The sequence below is a fragment of the Mesocricetus auratus genome, unplaced genomic scaffold, assembly GCF_017639785.1.
Source record: "Mesocricetus auratus isolate SY011 unplaced genomic scaffold, BCM_Maur_2.0 Super-Scaffold_100057, whole genome shotgun sequence".
Classification (NCBI taxonomy): domain Eukaryota; kingdom Metazoa; phylum Chordata; class Mammalia; order Rodentia; family Cricetidae; genus Mesocricetus; species Mesocricetus auratus.
The window spans coordinates 4,892,528-4,906,223 of NW_024429233.1; positions in this window are offsets into that span (position 1 = coordinate 4,892,528).

The following is a 13,696-nucleotide window of genomic DNA, read 5'->3' on the forward strand; positions in this document are numbered from 1 at the left end:
GTTAGGTTTAGGGATAGGGTTAGGTTAAGGGTTAGGGTTAAGGTTAGCGTTATGGTTAGCGTTAGGGATAGTGTTAGGGTTGCAGTTAGTATTAGGTTTATGGTTAGGGTTTAGGTTAGGTTTAGGGTTAGGGTTAGGTTTAGCCTTAGGATTAGGGTAAGGTTTACGTTTAGGGTTAGGGTTAAGGTTAGGATTAGACGTTAGAGTTAGCGTTTGGGTTATATTTAGGGTTAGCGTTAGGGTTATGGTTAGGGCTAGGGTTAGGGAAGTGTTAGTGTTAGGGTTGGCGATAGGGTTAAGGCCTACGGTAATATTCACGATATGGTTAGAGTTAGGGTTAGTGTTAGGTTTAGCCTTTGGTTTAGGGGTAGGGTTAGATTTAGCGTTATGGTTAGAGTTAGAGTTAGGGTTAGGTTTAGGGTTAAGGTTAGGGTTAGCGTTAGTGTTAGTGTTAGGTTTAGGGTTAGGATAATCGTTATATTAGGGTTAGGGTTAGGGTTAGGGTTAGGAATATCATTATTGTTAGGTTTATGGTTAGGTTTAGTGTTAGAGTTAGGGTTAGGGTTTGTATTATGGTTAATGATAGTGTTAGGTTTAGGGTTAGTGTTAGGGTTAGTTTTAGTGATAGGTTTAGGGTTAGGGTTAGGGAGTGGGTTACGTTTAATGTTCAGGTTTAGGGTTAGGGTTAGCGTTAGGGTTAGGTTTAGGGTTAGGGTTAGAATGAGGGTTAGGTTAAGGGTTAGGGTTAGGGCAAGGGTTAGTGTTAGCGTTAGGATTGGGGTTATTGTTAGGGTTAACGTTAGGGTAATAGTTAGGGTAAGTGTTAGCGTTAGGCTTAGGGTTAGGTTTAGGTTTAGGGTTAGGGTTATTGTTAGGTTTAGTTTAATCATTATGGTTAGGACTTAGTGTTAGGATTAGGGTTAGCGTTAGGGTTAGGGTTCCTGTTAATTTTAGGATTAGCTTTAGGGTTAGGGTTAGCGTTAGGGTTAGGGTTAGTGTTAGCGTTAGGGTTAGGGTTAGGGAAATGGTTAGGTTTACGGTTAGGGTTAGGGATAGCATTAGGGTTAGGGTTAGGGTTAGGTTAGAATTAGGGTTAGGGTCAGGGTTAGGGTTAGTGCTAGGTTTAGGGTTAGGGGTAGTGTTAGCCTTAGGGTTAGGTTTAGGGTTAGGGTTAGCATTAGGGTTACAGTTAGGTTTAGGGACAGGGTTAGCAATAGATTAAGTGATAGGGTTAGGGTTAGCATTAGTGTTACGGTAGGTTTAGGGTTAGGGTTAGGGTTAGGTTTAGACTTACTTTAAGGGTTAGGGTTAGGGTTAGCGTTAGGGTTAAGGTAAGTTTTAGGTTTAGGGTTAGCGATAGAGTTAGGGTTAGGGTTAGGATTAGGATTAGGTTTAGGTTTACTGTTAGGGTTAGCGTTAGGGTTAGAGTTATGGTAGGTTTAGCGTTTGGGATATAATTAGGGTTAGTGTTAAGGTTAGGGTTAGGATTAGTGTTAGGGTTAGGGTTAGGGTTAGCTTTAGGGTTAGGGTTAGGGTTAAGGTTAGGGTTAGGGTTTGCTTTAGTGTTATGGTTAGGTTTTGGTTGTGTGATAGGGTTTGTGTTAGGGTTAGGGTTAGTGTTAGGTTTAGGGTTGGGGTTAGTGTTAATGTTAGGTTTATGTTGATGATTAGGGTTAGGTTTCGGGTTAGAGTTAGTGTTTGGTTTAGGGTTAGCGTTAGGGTTAGGTTTCGGGTTAGGCTTAGGGTTAGGTTTAGAGTTATGTTTAGGTTTTGTTTTAGGATTAGGTTTAGGGATAGTGTTAGCGTTAGGTTTAGGGTTAGGGTTACGGTTAGGGTTAGGGTTAGCGTTAGTTTAAGTGTTAGGGTAGGGTTAGCTTTAGGGATATGGTTAGGTTTAGGGTTAGGGTTAGGGTTAGGTTTAGGTTTAGTATTAGGGTTAGGGTTAGCTTTAAGGTTCCGGTTAGGGTTATGGTTAGGGTTATCGTTAGAGTTAGGTTTCGAGTTAGGTTTAGGGTTAAGGTTGCCTTATTGTTAGTTTAGGTTAATCATTAGGGTAGGGGTTTGGGTTAGTATTAGGTTTAGTGTTAGGGTTAGGGTTCGGTTTAGCTTTAGGCTTAGAATTAGGGTTAGGGTTAGGATTAGGGTTGGCGATAGAGTTAGGGTTAGGTTTAGGGTTAGGTCAGGGTTAGGGATAGCTTTAGGGTTAGGGTTAGGGTTAGAGTTAGGGTTAGGATTAGGTTTAGGGATAGGTTTAGTGTTAGTGTTAGGGTTAAGGTTAGGGTTAGCGGTAGGGTTAGTGTTAGGGTTAGGTTTAGCGTTAGGGTTAGGTTTAGGGTTAGCGTTAGGTTTAGGGTTCTGGTTAGGTTTAGGGTTATGGTTAGGGTTAGGTTTAGCATTAGTGTTATCGGTAGGCTTAGGGTTAGGGTTAGGGTTAGGGTTAGAGTTTGTGTAAGGGTTAGTTTTAGGATTACGTTTAGGGTGAGGGTTAGCATTACGGTTAGGGTTATAGTTAAATTTAGTGTTAGATTTAGGGTTACAGTTTGCCTTAGGTTTAGTGTTAGGGTTAGGATTAGGGTGTGTGTTAGCTTTTGTGTTAGGGTTAGGGTTCAGATTAGCCTTACGGATAGGGTTAAATTTAGTGTTAGGTTTAGGGTTTAGGGTTATGGTTATGGTTTGAATAATCCTTAGCGATATGGTTAGGGTTAGGGTGAGCTTAGGGTTAGGGTTGGTGTTAGCATTAGGGTTAGGATTAGGTTTAGAGTTAGGGTTAGGTGTAGGAGTGAACCCCACAAAGCTACCCGCCCAACAGGGCGGGGTCAAGGTAGAGATAAAAGGTAGTGAAAGAAAAAGGGGCCTCCCTCTTTTCTCACTGAAGCCAGCCACGCTTCTAACTCCTGGTATGTGGGACTCTCTCTCTCTCCCTGATAAATAAATATATTGTTTTTCCCTATATAGCCTCGATTATCGCTATAATTAGGGTTAGGTTTAGGGTTAGGTTTAGGGCTAGCGATAGTGTTAGGGTTTGGTTTAGGGATAGGGTTAGGTTAAGGGTTAGGGTTAAGGTTAGCGTTATGGTTAGCTTTAGGGATAGTGTTAGGGTTGCAGTTAGTATTAGGTTTACGGTTAGGGTTAAGGTTAGTTTTAGGGTTAGGGTTAGGTCAGCCTTAGGATTAGGGTTAGGTTTAGGGTTAGGGTTATGTTAGGATTAGAGTTATGGTTATGGTTAGGGTTGTGGTAAGGGTTAGGTTTAGGGTTAGAATAATCGTTAGCGTTATGGTTAGGGTTAGGTTTAGCATTAGGGTTAGGGTTAGGATTAGGTTTAGCATTAGGTTTAGGGTTAGGGTGAGGGTTAACTCTAAGGTTAGGGTTAGGGATAGGGTTTATGTTTAGAGTTAGGGTTAGGATAATCATTAGTGTTTGAGTTAGGGTTAGGGTTAGCGTTTGGGTTAGGTTCAGGTTTGCGGTTAGAGTGAGGGTATGGGTTAGCTTTAGGGTTATGGTTAGGGTTAGAGTTATTATTAGGTTTAGGTTAATTGTTAGATTTAATAGTTATGGTTCAGGTTAGTATTAAGGTTAGGGTTAGGGATAGGGTTTGGGTTAGAGATATGGTTAGAGTAAGTTTTAGGATTAGGGTTAGGGTTATTTTTAGGTTTAGTTTAATTGTTAGGGTTAGGTTTAGGGTTAGGGTTAGGATAATCCTTAGCTTTAGGGTTGTGGTTAGGATTATATTTAGTGTTAGTGTTAGTTTTATGGTTAGGTTTAGGTTTAGTGTTAGTGTTAGGGTTAGGGTTAGGGTTAGCATTAGTTTAAGGGTTAGGGTTAGGGGGAGATTTATCGTTAGGGTTAGGGTTAATGTTAGGGTTTGCGATAGGGTTAGGGTTAAGGTTAGGGTTAGCGTTAGGGTTAGGTTAGGATTAGGGTTAGCCTTAGTGATAGCGTTAGGTTTAGAGTTAGGGTTAGGTTTAGTGTTAGGGTTCAGTTTAGGGTTTGCGGAAGGGTTAGAGTTATGATTAGGGTTAGTGATAGGGTTAGAGTTAGGGTTAGGGTTAGTGTTAGGGTGAGGGTTAGGGTTAGGTTTGGGTTATTGTTAGGGTTATGGTTAGTGTTAGGATTAGGGTTAGGGTTAGGTTTAAGTTTAGGGCTAGGATTATCCTTAGCGTTAGGGTTAATGTCAGAGTTAGGGTTAGCGTTAGGGGTATGGTTAGGGTAAGGGTTAGGGTTAGATTTGCGTTAGTGTTAGGGTTATGGTTGGGGTTAGCGGTAGTGTTAGGGTTAGTGTAGCATTAGGGTTAGGGTTAGGGTTAGTGTTGGGGTTAAGCTTAGCATTACTTTAAGGGTTATAATTAGGGTTAGGGTTAGGTTTAGTGTAGAGTTTGCATTAGGCTTAGTGTTAGGGTTAGGGTTAGGGTCAGGTTTGGGGTTAGGGTTAACCTTAGGCATAGGCTTAGGGTTAGTGTTAGGGTTTGGGGTTAGTGTTAGTTTTAGGGTTAGGGTTTGGTTTAGGGTTAGGGTTAGGTGTTAGGGTAAGGGTTTGGGTTAGGGTTAGAGTTAGGGTTAGGGTTAGGTTTAGGGTTGCTTTAGAATTAGGGTTCGAGTTAGGGTTAGGGTTAGTGTTAGGGTTAAGTGTAGTGTTATGGTTAGGGTTAGGGTTAGCATTAGGGTTAGGGTTAGGGTTAGCGATATGGTTTGGGTTAGCGATAGGGTTAGTATTAGTGTTAGGGTTAGTGTTAGGGTTAATGGAAGGGTTAGGGTTAAGGTTAGGGTTAGGGTTAGGATAATCCTAAGCGTTATGGTTAGGGTTAGGTTTAGCATTAGGGTTAGAGTTAGGATTAGGATTAGCATTAGGTTTAGGGTTAGGGTGAGGGTTAACTGTAAGTTTAGGGTTAGGGATAGGGTTTATGGTTAGAGTTAGGGTTAGGATAATCGTTAGCGTTTGGTTTAGGGTTAGGGTTAGGGTTAGGGTTGGGATTCGGGTGAGGGTATGGGTTTGCTTTAGGGTTAGGGTTAGGGTTAGAATTATTGTTAGCTTTAGGTTAATTGTTAGATTTAGTAGTTATGGTTAGGGTTAGTATTAAGGTTAGGTTTAGGGGTAGGTTTTGGGTTAGAGATTTGGTTAGGGTAAGGTTTAGGATTAGCGTTAGGGTTATTTTTAAGCTTAGGTTAATTGTTAGGGTTAGGTTTAGTGTTAGGGTTAGGGTAATCCTAAGCTTTAGGGTTGGGGTTAGGGTTATATTTAGTGTTAGTGTTAGTTTTATGGTTAGGTTTAGGGTTAGTGTTAGTGTTAGGGTTAGGGTTAGCATTAGTTTAGGTTTAGTGTTAGAGTTTGCGTTAGGCTTAGTGTTAGTGTTAGGGTTAGGGTTCGGGTTAGGGTTAGGGGTTAGGTTTAGGGTTTGGATTAGGGTTAGGGTTAGGGTTCGGGTTAGGGTTAGGTTTAGGTTTAGCGTTAGAATTAGGGTTCGATTTAGGGTTAGGGTTAGGGTTAGTGTTATGGTTATGGTTAGCGTTAGCATTAGGGTTAGGGTTAGGGGTAGTGGTAGGGTTAGTGTTAAGTTTAGTGTTATGGTTAGGGTTAGGGTTAGCATTAGGCTTAGGGTTAGGGTTAGGGTTAGTGGTAGGGGTAGGGGTAGGGGTACGGGTAGGGTTAAGTTTAGTGTTATGGTTAGGGTTAGGGTTAGCATTAGGGTTAGGGGTAGGGTTAGGGTTAGTGTAAGTGTTAGGATTAGCGTTAGGGTTAGGTTTAGTGTTGGCGTTAGGTTTAGGGTTAGGTTTAGTTTTAGGGTTAGCATTAGGGTTAGGGTTAGGGTAAGGGTTAGGGTTAGATTTACCGTTAGGGTTAGGTTATGGTTAGGGTTAGCGATAGGGTTAGGGTTAGGGTTAGTGTATGGTTAGGGTTACGGTTAGTGTTAGCATTAGGGCTATTGTTAGGGTTAGCATTACTTTTAGGGTTATAGTTAGGGTTAGGTTTAGGGTTAGGGTTAAAGTTGGGTTTAGGGTTAGTGTTAGGGCTAGTTTTAGCGTTAGGGTTAGTGTTAGGGTTAGGGTTAGGGTTTGGTTTATCGTTAGTTTAGTGTTAGGGTATAGTTAGGGTTAAGTTTAGGGTTAGAGTAAGGTTAGCGATATTGTTTGGGTTAGTGATAGGGTTAGTATTAGCGTTAGGGTTAGAGGTAGGGTTAGAGTTAGGGTTAATGGAAGGGTTAGGGTTAGGGTTAGGGTTAGGGTTAAGATAATCGTTAGGTTATGGTTAGGGTTAGATTTAGTATTAGTGTTAGGGTTAGGATTAGGTTTAGCATTAGGGTTAGGGTTAGTTTTAGGGTGAGGGTTAGGGTTAGGTTTGGGTTATTGTTAGGGTTAGTGTAAGGGTTAGGATTAGGGTTAGGGTTAGGCTTAGTGTTCGCTTTAGGTTTAGGGTTAGTTTTAGGTTTAGGGTTAGCGTTAGGGTTAGGGTTAGGGTAAGGGTTAGGTTTAGATTTACCGTTAGTGTTAGGTTATAGTTAGGGTTAGTGATAGGGTTAGGGTTACGGTTAGTGTTAGTATTAGGGTTATTGTTAGGGTTAGGGTTAGCATTACTTTTAGGGTTATAGTTAGGGTTAGGTTTAGGGTTAGGGTTAGAGTTGGGTTCAGGGTTAGTGTTAGGGCTAGTGTTAGCGTTAGGGTTAGTGTTAGGGTTAGGGTTAGGGCTAGCCTTAGAATTAGGGTTCACTTTAGGGTTAGGGTTAGGGTTAGGGCTTGGTTTAGCGTTAGGTTTAGTGTTAGGGTATTGTTAGGTTTAAGTTTAGGGTTAGAGTTAATGTTAGCGATATGGCTTGGTTTAGCGATAGGGTTAGTATTAGCGTTAGGGTTAGAGTTAGGGTTAGTGTTAGGGTTAATGGAAGGGTTAGGGTTTGGATTAGGGTTAGGGTTAGGGTTGTGGTTAGCATATAGGTTTAGGATAAGTGTTAGCATAATTGTTAGGGCTAAGGTTAGGTTTAGGATTAGATTTGGGTTTAGGGTTATGGTGAGGGTTAGGGTTAGTGTTAGGGTTAGTGTTAGGATTAAAGTTTGGTTATGGTTAGCGTTTGGGTTAGAATTAAGGTTAGTGTAGGGCTAGGTTTAGGGTTAGCGTTAGGGTTCGGGTTAGGGTTAGGGTTAGTTTAAGGTTAGGGTTAGTGTTAGGGTTAGGTTTAGGGTTAGGGTTAGTGTTATTGTTAGGTTTAGGTTGATCGTTAGGGTTAGGGTTAGGCGTTAGTGTTAGTGTTAGGTTTAGGGTTAGCATTAGGTTTAGGTTTCGGGTTAGGGTTAGGCTTAGGGTTAGTGTTAGATTTAGGTTTTGGTTTAGGGTTAGGGTTAGGGAAAATGTTAGCATTAGGGTTAGGGTTAGTGTTAGGGTTAGGGTTAGCGTTAGATTTAGGGTTCGAGTTATTGTGAGGGTTAGGGTTACGTTAAGGTTAGATTTCTTTAGTGTTAGGGTATGGTTAGGGTTGAGGTTAGGGTTAGAGTTAATGTTAGCGATAGGGTTAGTGTTAGCGATTGGGTTAGTATTAGTGTTAGCATTAGAGTTAGGTTCAGGGTTTGGGTTAGTGTTAATGGAAGGGTTACGTTTAGAGTTAGTGTTAGGGTATAGGGTTAGGATAAGGGTTAGGATAATCGTTGGCGTTAGGGTTAGGGTTAGGGTTAGAGTTGGGTTTAGGGTTAAGGTTAGGGATAGGGATAATGTTAGGGTTAGCGTTAGATTTAAATTTAGGGTTAGCGTTCGGGTTAGGGTTTGGGTTAGCCTAAGTGTTAGGGTTAGGGTTCGGGTTAGTTTTAGGGTTAGTGTTATCGTTAGGGTTAGGTTTAGGGTTAGGGTTAGTGTTATTGATAGGTGTAGGTTGTGCCTTAGGTTTAGGGTTAGGCGTTAGGTTTAGTGTTAGGTTTAGGGTTAGCGATAGGGTTAGGGTTAGGTTTAGAGTTAGGGTTAGGGTTTGGGTTAGTGTTAGTGTTAGGTTTAGGGTTAGACATAGGGTTAGGGTTAGGGTTAGCATTAGGGTTAGGGTTTGGGTTAGGGTTAGGTTTAGTGTTATGGTTAGGGTTTGGGTTAGGGTTAGTATTCAGGGTTAGGGTTTGGGTTAGCTTTAGGGTTAGGTTTAGGGAAGTGTTAGGGTTAGGGTTAGCGATAGGGTTAAGGCCTAGGGTAAGATTTACGATAATCCTTAGAGTTAGGGTTAAGGTTAGGATTAGTGTTGGGTTTAGGCATAGGTTTAGAGTTAGTGTTAGTGTTAGGGTTAGGGTTAGGGAGAGGGTTAGGTGTAGGGTTAAGTTTAGGGTTAGCTTAAGTGTTAGTGTTAGGTTTAGGGTTAGGATAATCGTTATGTTAGGGTTAGTGTTAGGGTTAGGGTTAGGAATATCATTATGGTTAGGGTAAGTGTTTGGTTTTGTGTTAGGGTTAGCGTTAATGTTAGGTTTAGTGTAAGTGTTAGGGTTAGGTTTAGTGATTGGTTTAGTGTTCAGGGTTAGGGTTAGGGTTAGCGTTAGGGTTAGGTTTAGGGTTAGGTTTACGATGAGGGGTAGGGTTAGTATTAGCGTTAGGATTAGGGTTATTGTTAGGGTTAGGGTTAGGGTAATGTTATGGTTCGTTTTAGCATTAGGGCTGGGTTTGTGTTAGGGTTAGGGTTGAGGTTAACGTTAGAGTCAGAGTTCCAGATAGGGTTAGGGTTAGGGTTTGGTTTAGAGTTAGTGTCTGGGTTATTGTTAGGTTGAGTTTATGGATAGGGTTAGGATTAGGTTTACGGTTAGTGTTAGGGTTAAGTTTAGGTTAAGGTTTAGAGTCAGGGTTAGGTTTAGTGTTAGATTTATGGTTAGTGTTAGGGTTAGGGTTAGCAATAGGTTTAGGTTTAGGGTTAGGTAAGACTGAGGGTTTGCATTAGGGTTAGGGTTAGGGTTAGGGTTAGGCTTAGCTTTAGCGTTAGGGTTATAGCTAAGTTTAGTGTTAGGTTTAGGGTTAGAGTTTGCCTTAGGTTTAGTGTTAGGGTTAGGGTTAGGGTTTGTGTTAGGTTTTGTGTTAGGGTTAGGGTTCAGATTAGCCTTACAGATAGGTTTAGGGTTAGGGTTAGGTTTAAGGTTAAGGCTAGGATAATCCTTAGCATTAGGGTTAGGGTTACAGGTAGTGTTAGCTTTAGGGGAAGGATTAGGGTAAGTGTTAGTGTTAGATTTACCGTTAGGGTTAAGTTATGGTTAGGGTTAGCGATAGGGTTAGGATTACAGTTAGGGTTAGGGTTAGCGTTAGTTTAACTGTTAGGGTTAGTGTTAGCTTTAGGGATATGGTTAGTTTTAGGGTTAGGGTTAGGGTTAGGTTTAGGTTTAGTATTAGGGTTAGGGTTAGCTTTATGATTCCGGTTAGGGTTATGGTTAGGGTTAGCGTTAGAGTTAGGGTTCAAGTTAGTGTTAGGGTTAAGGTTGCATTATTGTTAGTTAAGGTTAATCATTAGGTTTAGGGGTTTGGGTTAGCGTTAGGGTTAGCGTTAGGGCAAAGGTTGGTTTAGGGTTAGGCTTAGAGTTAGGGTTAGGATTAGGGTTGGCGATAGAGTTAGGGTTAGGTTTAGGGTTAGGGTTAGGGATAGCTTTAGGGTTAGGGTTAGGGCTAGAGTTAGGATTAGGATTATGGTTAGGGATAGGTTTAGGGTTAGTGTTAGGGTTACGGTTAGGTTTAGCGAAAGGGTTAGGGTTAGGTTTAGCGTTAGGGTTAGGTTTAGGGTTAACGTTAGGTTTAGGGTTCGGGTTAGGGTTAGGGTTATGGTTAGGGTTAGGTTTAGCATTAGGGTTAGGGTTAGGGGTTAGTGTTAGGATTAGGGTTAGGGTTAGGGTTAGCATTAGGGTTAGGGTTATGGTTAGGGTTAGCGTTAGGTTTAGGTTTATGGTTGCGGTTAGGGTTAGGGTTTTGGTTAGGGTTAGGGGTTGGGTTAAGTTTAGTGTTATGGTTAGGGTTAGGTTTAGCTTTAGGGTTAGGGGTAGGGTTAGAGTTAGTGTTAGGGTCAGGATTAGGGTTAGGGTTAGGTTTTGTTTGGCATTAGGTTTAGGGTTAGGTTTAGGTTTAGGGTTAGAGTTAGGTTTAGGGTTAGGGTAAGGGTTAGGGTTAGATTTACCGTTAGGGTTAGGTTATGGTTAGCGTTATTGATAGGGTTAGGGTTAGGGTTAGTGTAGGGTTAGGGTTACGGTTAGTGTTAGCATTAGGGTTAGAGTTAACATTACTTTTAGGGGAAAAGTTCGGGTTAGGTTTAGGGTTAGGGTTAGGGTTGGGGTTAGGGTGAGGGTATGGGTTATCTGTAGGGATAGGGTTAGGGTTAGAGTTATTGCTAGGTTTAGGTTAAGTGTTAGATTTACTAGTTATGGTTAGGGTTAGTATTAAAGTTAGGGTTAGGGGTAGGGTTTGGGTTAGAGATATAGTTAGGGTAAGGTTTTGGATTAGGGTTAGGGTTATTGTTAGGTTTAGGTTAATTGTTAGGTTTAGGTTGAGGGTTAGGGTTAGGATAATCCTTAGCTTTAGGGTTGGGGTTAGGGTTATATTTAGTGTTAGTGTTAGTTTTATGGTTAGGTTTAGCGTTAGAGTTAGTGTTAGGGTCAGGGTTAGCGTTAGGGTTAGGGTTAGGACTAGTGTTAGCCTTAGGGATAGCGTTAGGTTTAGAGTTAGGGTTAGGTTTAGGGTTAGGGTTAGGTGTAGGGTTTGCGTAAGGGTTAGGGTTATGTTTAGGGTTAGTGATAGCGTTAGAGTTAGGGTTAGGATTAGTGTTGGGTGAACGTTAGGGTTAGGTTTGGGTTATTGTTAGGGTTATGGTTAGTGTTAGGATTAGGGTTAGGGTTAGGTTTAAGTTTAGGGCTAGGATAATCCTTAGCGTTAGGTTTAAGTTTAGAGTTAGGGTTAGCTTCAGGGGTATGGTTAGGGTAAGGGTTAGGGTAAGATTTGAGTTAGTGTTAGAGTTATGGTTGGGGTTAGCGGTAGTGTTAGGGTTAGTATAGCATTAGGGTTAGGGTTAGTGTTAGCGTTAGCGTTAGAGTTAGAGGCTAAGCATAGCATTACTTAAAGGGTTATAATTAGGGTTAGGGTTAGGTTTAGTGTTAGAGTTTGAGTTAGGCTTAGTGTTAGGGTTAGGTTTAGGGTCAGGGTTAGGGTTAGGGTTAGCCTTAGGGATAGGCTTAGGGTTAGTGTTAGTGTTAGTGTTAGTGTTAGGGTTAGCGTTAGGGTTAGGGTTAGGGCTAGTCTTAGCGTTAGGGTTAGTGTTAGTGTTAGGGTTAGGGTTAGGGTTAGCTTTAGAATTAGGGTTCGAGTTAGGGTTAGGGTTTGGTTTAGCGTTAGGTTTAGTGTGGGTATTGTTAGGGTTAAGGTTAGGGTTAGAATTAAGGTTAGCGATATGGTTTGGGTTACCGATAGGGTTAGTATTAGCGTTAGGGTTAGAGTTAGGGTTAGTTTTAGGGTTAATGGAAGGGTTAGTGTTAGGGTTAGTGTTAGGGTTAGGGTTGGGGTTAGCATATAGGTTTAGGATAAGTGTTAGCATAATCGTTAGTGCTAAGTTTAGGTTTAGGATTAGAGTTGGGTTTAGGGTCAGGGTGAGGGTTAGGGTTAGTGTTAGTGTTAGGGTTAGCGTTAGAGTTATAGTTAGGTTATGATTAGCGTTTGGGTTAGAATTAGGGTTAGTGTAGGGCTAGGCTTAGGGTTAGCGTTAGGGTTCGGGTTAGGGTTATGGTTAGTTTTGTGTTAGAGTTAGTGTTAATGTTAGGTTTATGGCTAGCGTTAGTGTTAGGTTTAGTGATAGGTTTAGTGTTCAGGGTTAGGGTTAGGGTTAGCTTAGGGTTAGGTTTAGGGTTAGGGTTACCATGAGGGTTAGGGTTAGTGTTAGCGTTATGATTAGGGCTATTGTTAGGGTTAGGGTTAGGGTGATGTTTAGGGTTCGTTTTAGCGTTAGGTTTGGGTTAGTGTTAGGGTTAGGGTTAAGGTTAACGTTAGAGTTAGAGTTCGAGATAGGGTTAGGTTAGGGTTAGGTTTAGAGTTAGGGTTAGGGTTCTTGTTAGGTTGAGTTTAATCATTATGGTTAAGGCTTAGTGTTAGGATTAGGGTTAGGGTTAGGGTCAGGGTTATGGTTAAGGTTAGCGTTTGTGTTAGAGTAGTGTGAGGGTTAGGGCTAGGTTTAGGGTTACGGTTGGAGTTATGGTTATGGTTAGGGTTAGGGTTAGGGTTAGGATTAGGGTTAGGTTAAGGTTTAGGGTTATGATTAGGGTTAGGGTTAGCGTTAGCGTTAGAGTTAGGTTTCGGGTTAGTGTAAGGGTTAGGGTTAGGGTTAGGGTTAAGTTTAGGGTTAGGGTTAGGGGTAGGGTTAGTGTTAGGGTTAGCGTTAGAGTTAAAGTTAGGGTATGTTTAGCATTCGTGTTAGAATTAGGTTTGTGTTAGGGTTAGGGTTAGCGTTAGCATTAGGGTTAGGGTTAGGGTTAGGTTTAGGGTTAGGTTTAGGGTTAGGGTTAGTTTAAGGGTTAGGGTTTGTGTTAGTTTTAGTGTTAAGGTTAGAATTAGGGTTAGGTTTAATCGTTAGGTTTAGGCTTAGCGTTATGGTGAGGATAATACTTAGCATTTGGGTTAGGGTTAGGGTTATCTTTAGAGTTAGCGTTATTGTTAGGTTTAGGGTTAGAGTTAGGGTTAGGGTTAGGGAAATGGTTAGGTTTAGGGTTAGCTTTAGTTTAAGCGTTAGGGTTAGGGATAGGGTTAGGGTTAGCTTTAGGGTTACGGTTAGGGTTAGCGTTAGGGTTAGGGTTAGGATTAGTTTTAGGGTTAGAGTTAGGGTTAGGGTTAGGTTTAGGGTTAGGGTTAGGGATAGTGTTAGCTTTAGGGTTAGGTTTAGTGTTAGTGTTAGTTTTAGGGTTAGCGTTAGATTTAGGGTTCGAGTTAGGGTTAGGGTTAGTGTTAGGTTTGGGGTTAGATTTCGTTTAGTGTTAGGGTATGGTTAGGGTTAAGGTTAGGGTTAGAGATAGGGTTAGCGATAGGGTTAGGGCTAGGGATAGGGTTAGTATTAGCGTTAGGGTTAGAGTTAGGCTAAGGGTTTGGGTTAGGGTTAATGGAAGGGTTATGTTTAGGGTTACGGTTAGGGTATAGGTTTACCATAAGGGTTAGGATAATCCTTGGCGTTAGTGTTAGGGTAAGGGTTAGAGTTGGGTTTAGGGTTAGGGTTAGGGGTAGGGTTAGTGTTAGGGTTAGCGTTAGAGTTAAAGTTAGGGTAGGGTTAGCGTTCGGGTTAGAATTAGGGTTGTGTTAGTGTTAGGGATAGGGTTAGCGTTAGGGTTAGGGTTAGGATTTGTGTAAGCGTTAGGGTTAGGGTTCGGGTTAGTTTTAGGGTTAGGGTTAGCGTTAGGGTTAGGTTTAGGGTTAGGGTTAGTGTTATTGATAGGTGTAGGTTGTGCATTAAGGTTAGGCTTAGTCATTAGGGTTAGTGTTAATTTTAGGGTTAGGGATAGGGTTAGGGTTAGGTTATCCTTAGGGTTAGTGTTAGTGTTAGATTTAGGTTTAGCGATAGGTTTAGGGTTAGGGTTAGCGTTAGGGTTCCTGTTAGGGTTATGGTTAGTTTAAGGGTTAGGGTTAGGTTTAGGGTTAGGGTTAGTGTTAATGTTAGGTTTAGGTTGATGGTTAGGTTTAGGGATAGGCGTTAGCGTTAGTGTTAGGTTTAGGGTTAGCGTTAGCGTTAGGTTTCGGGTTTGGGTTAGG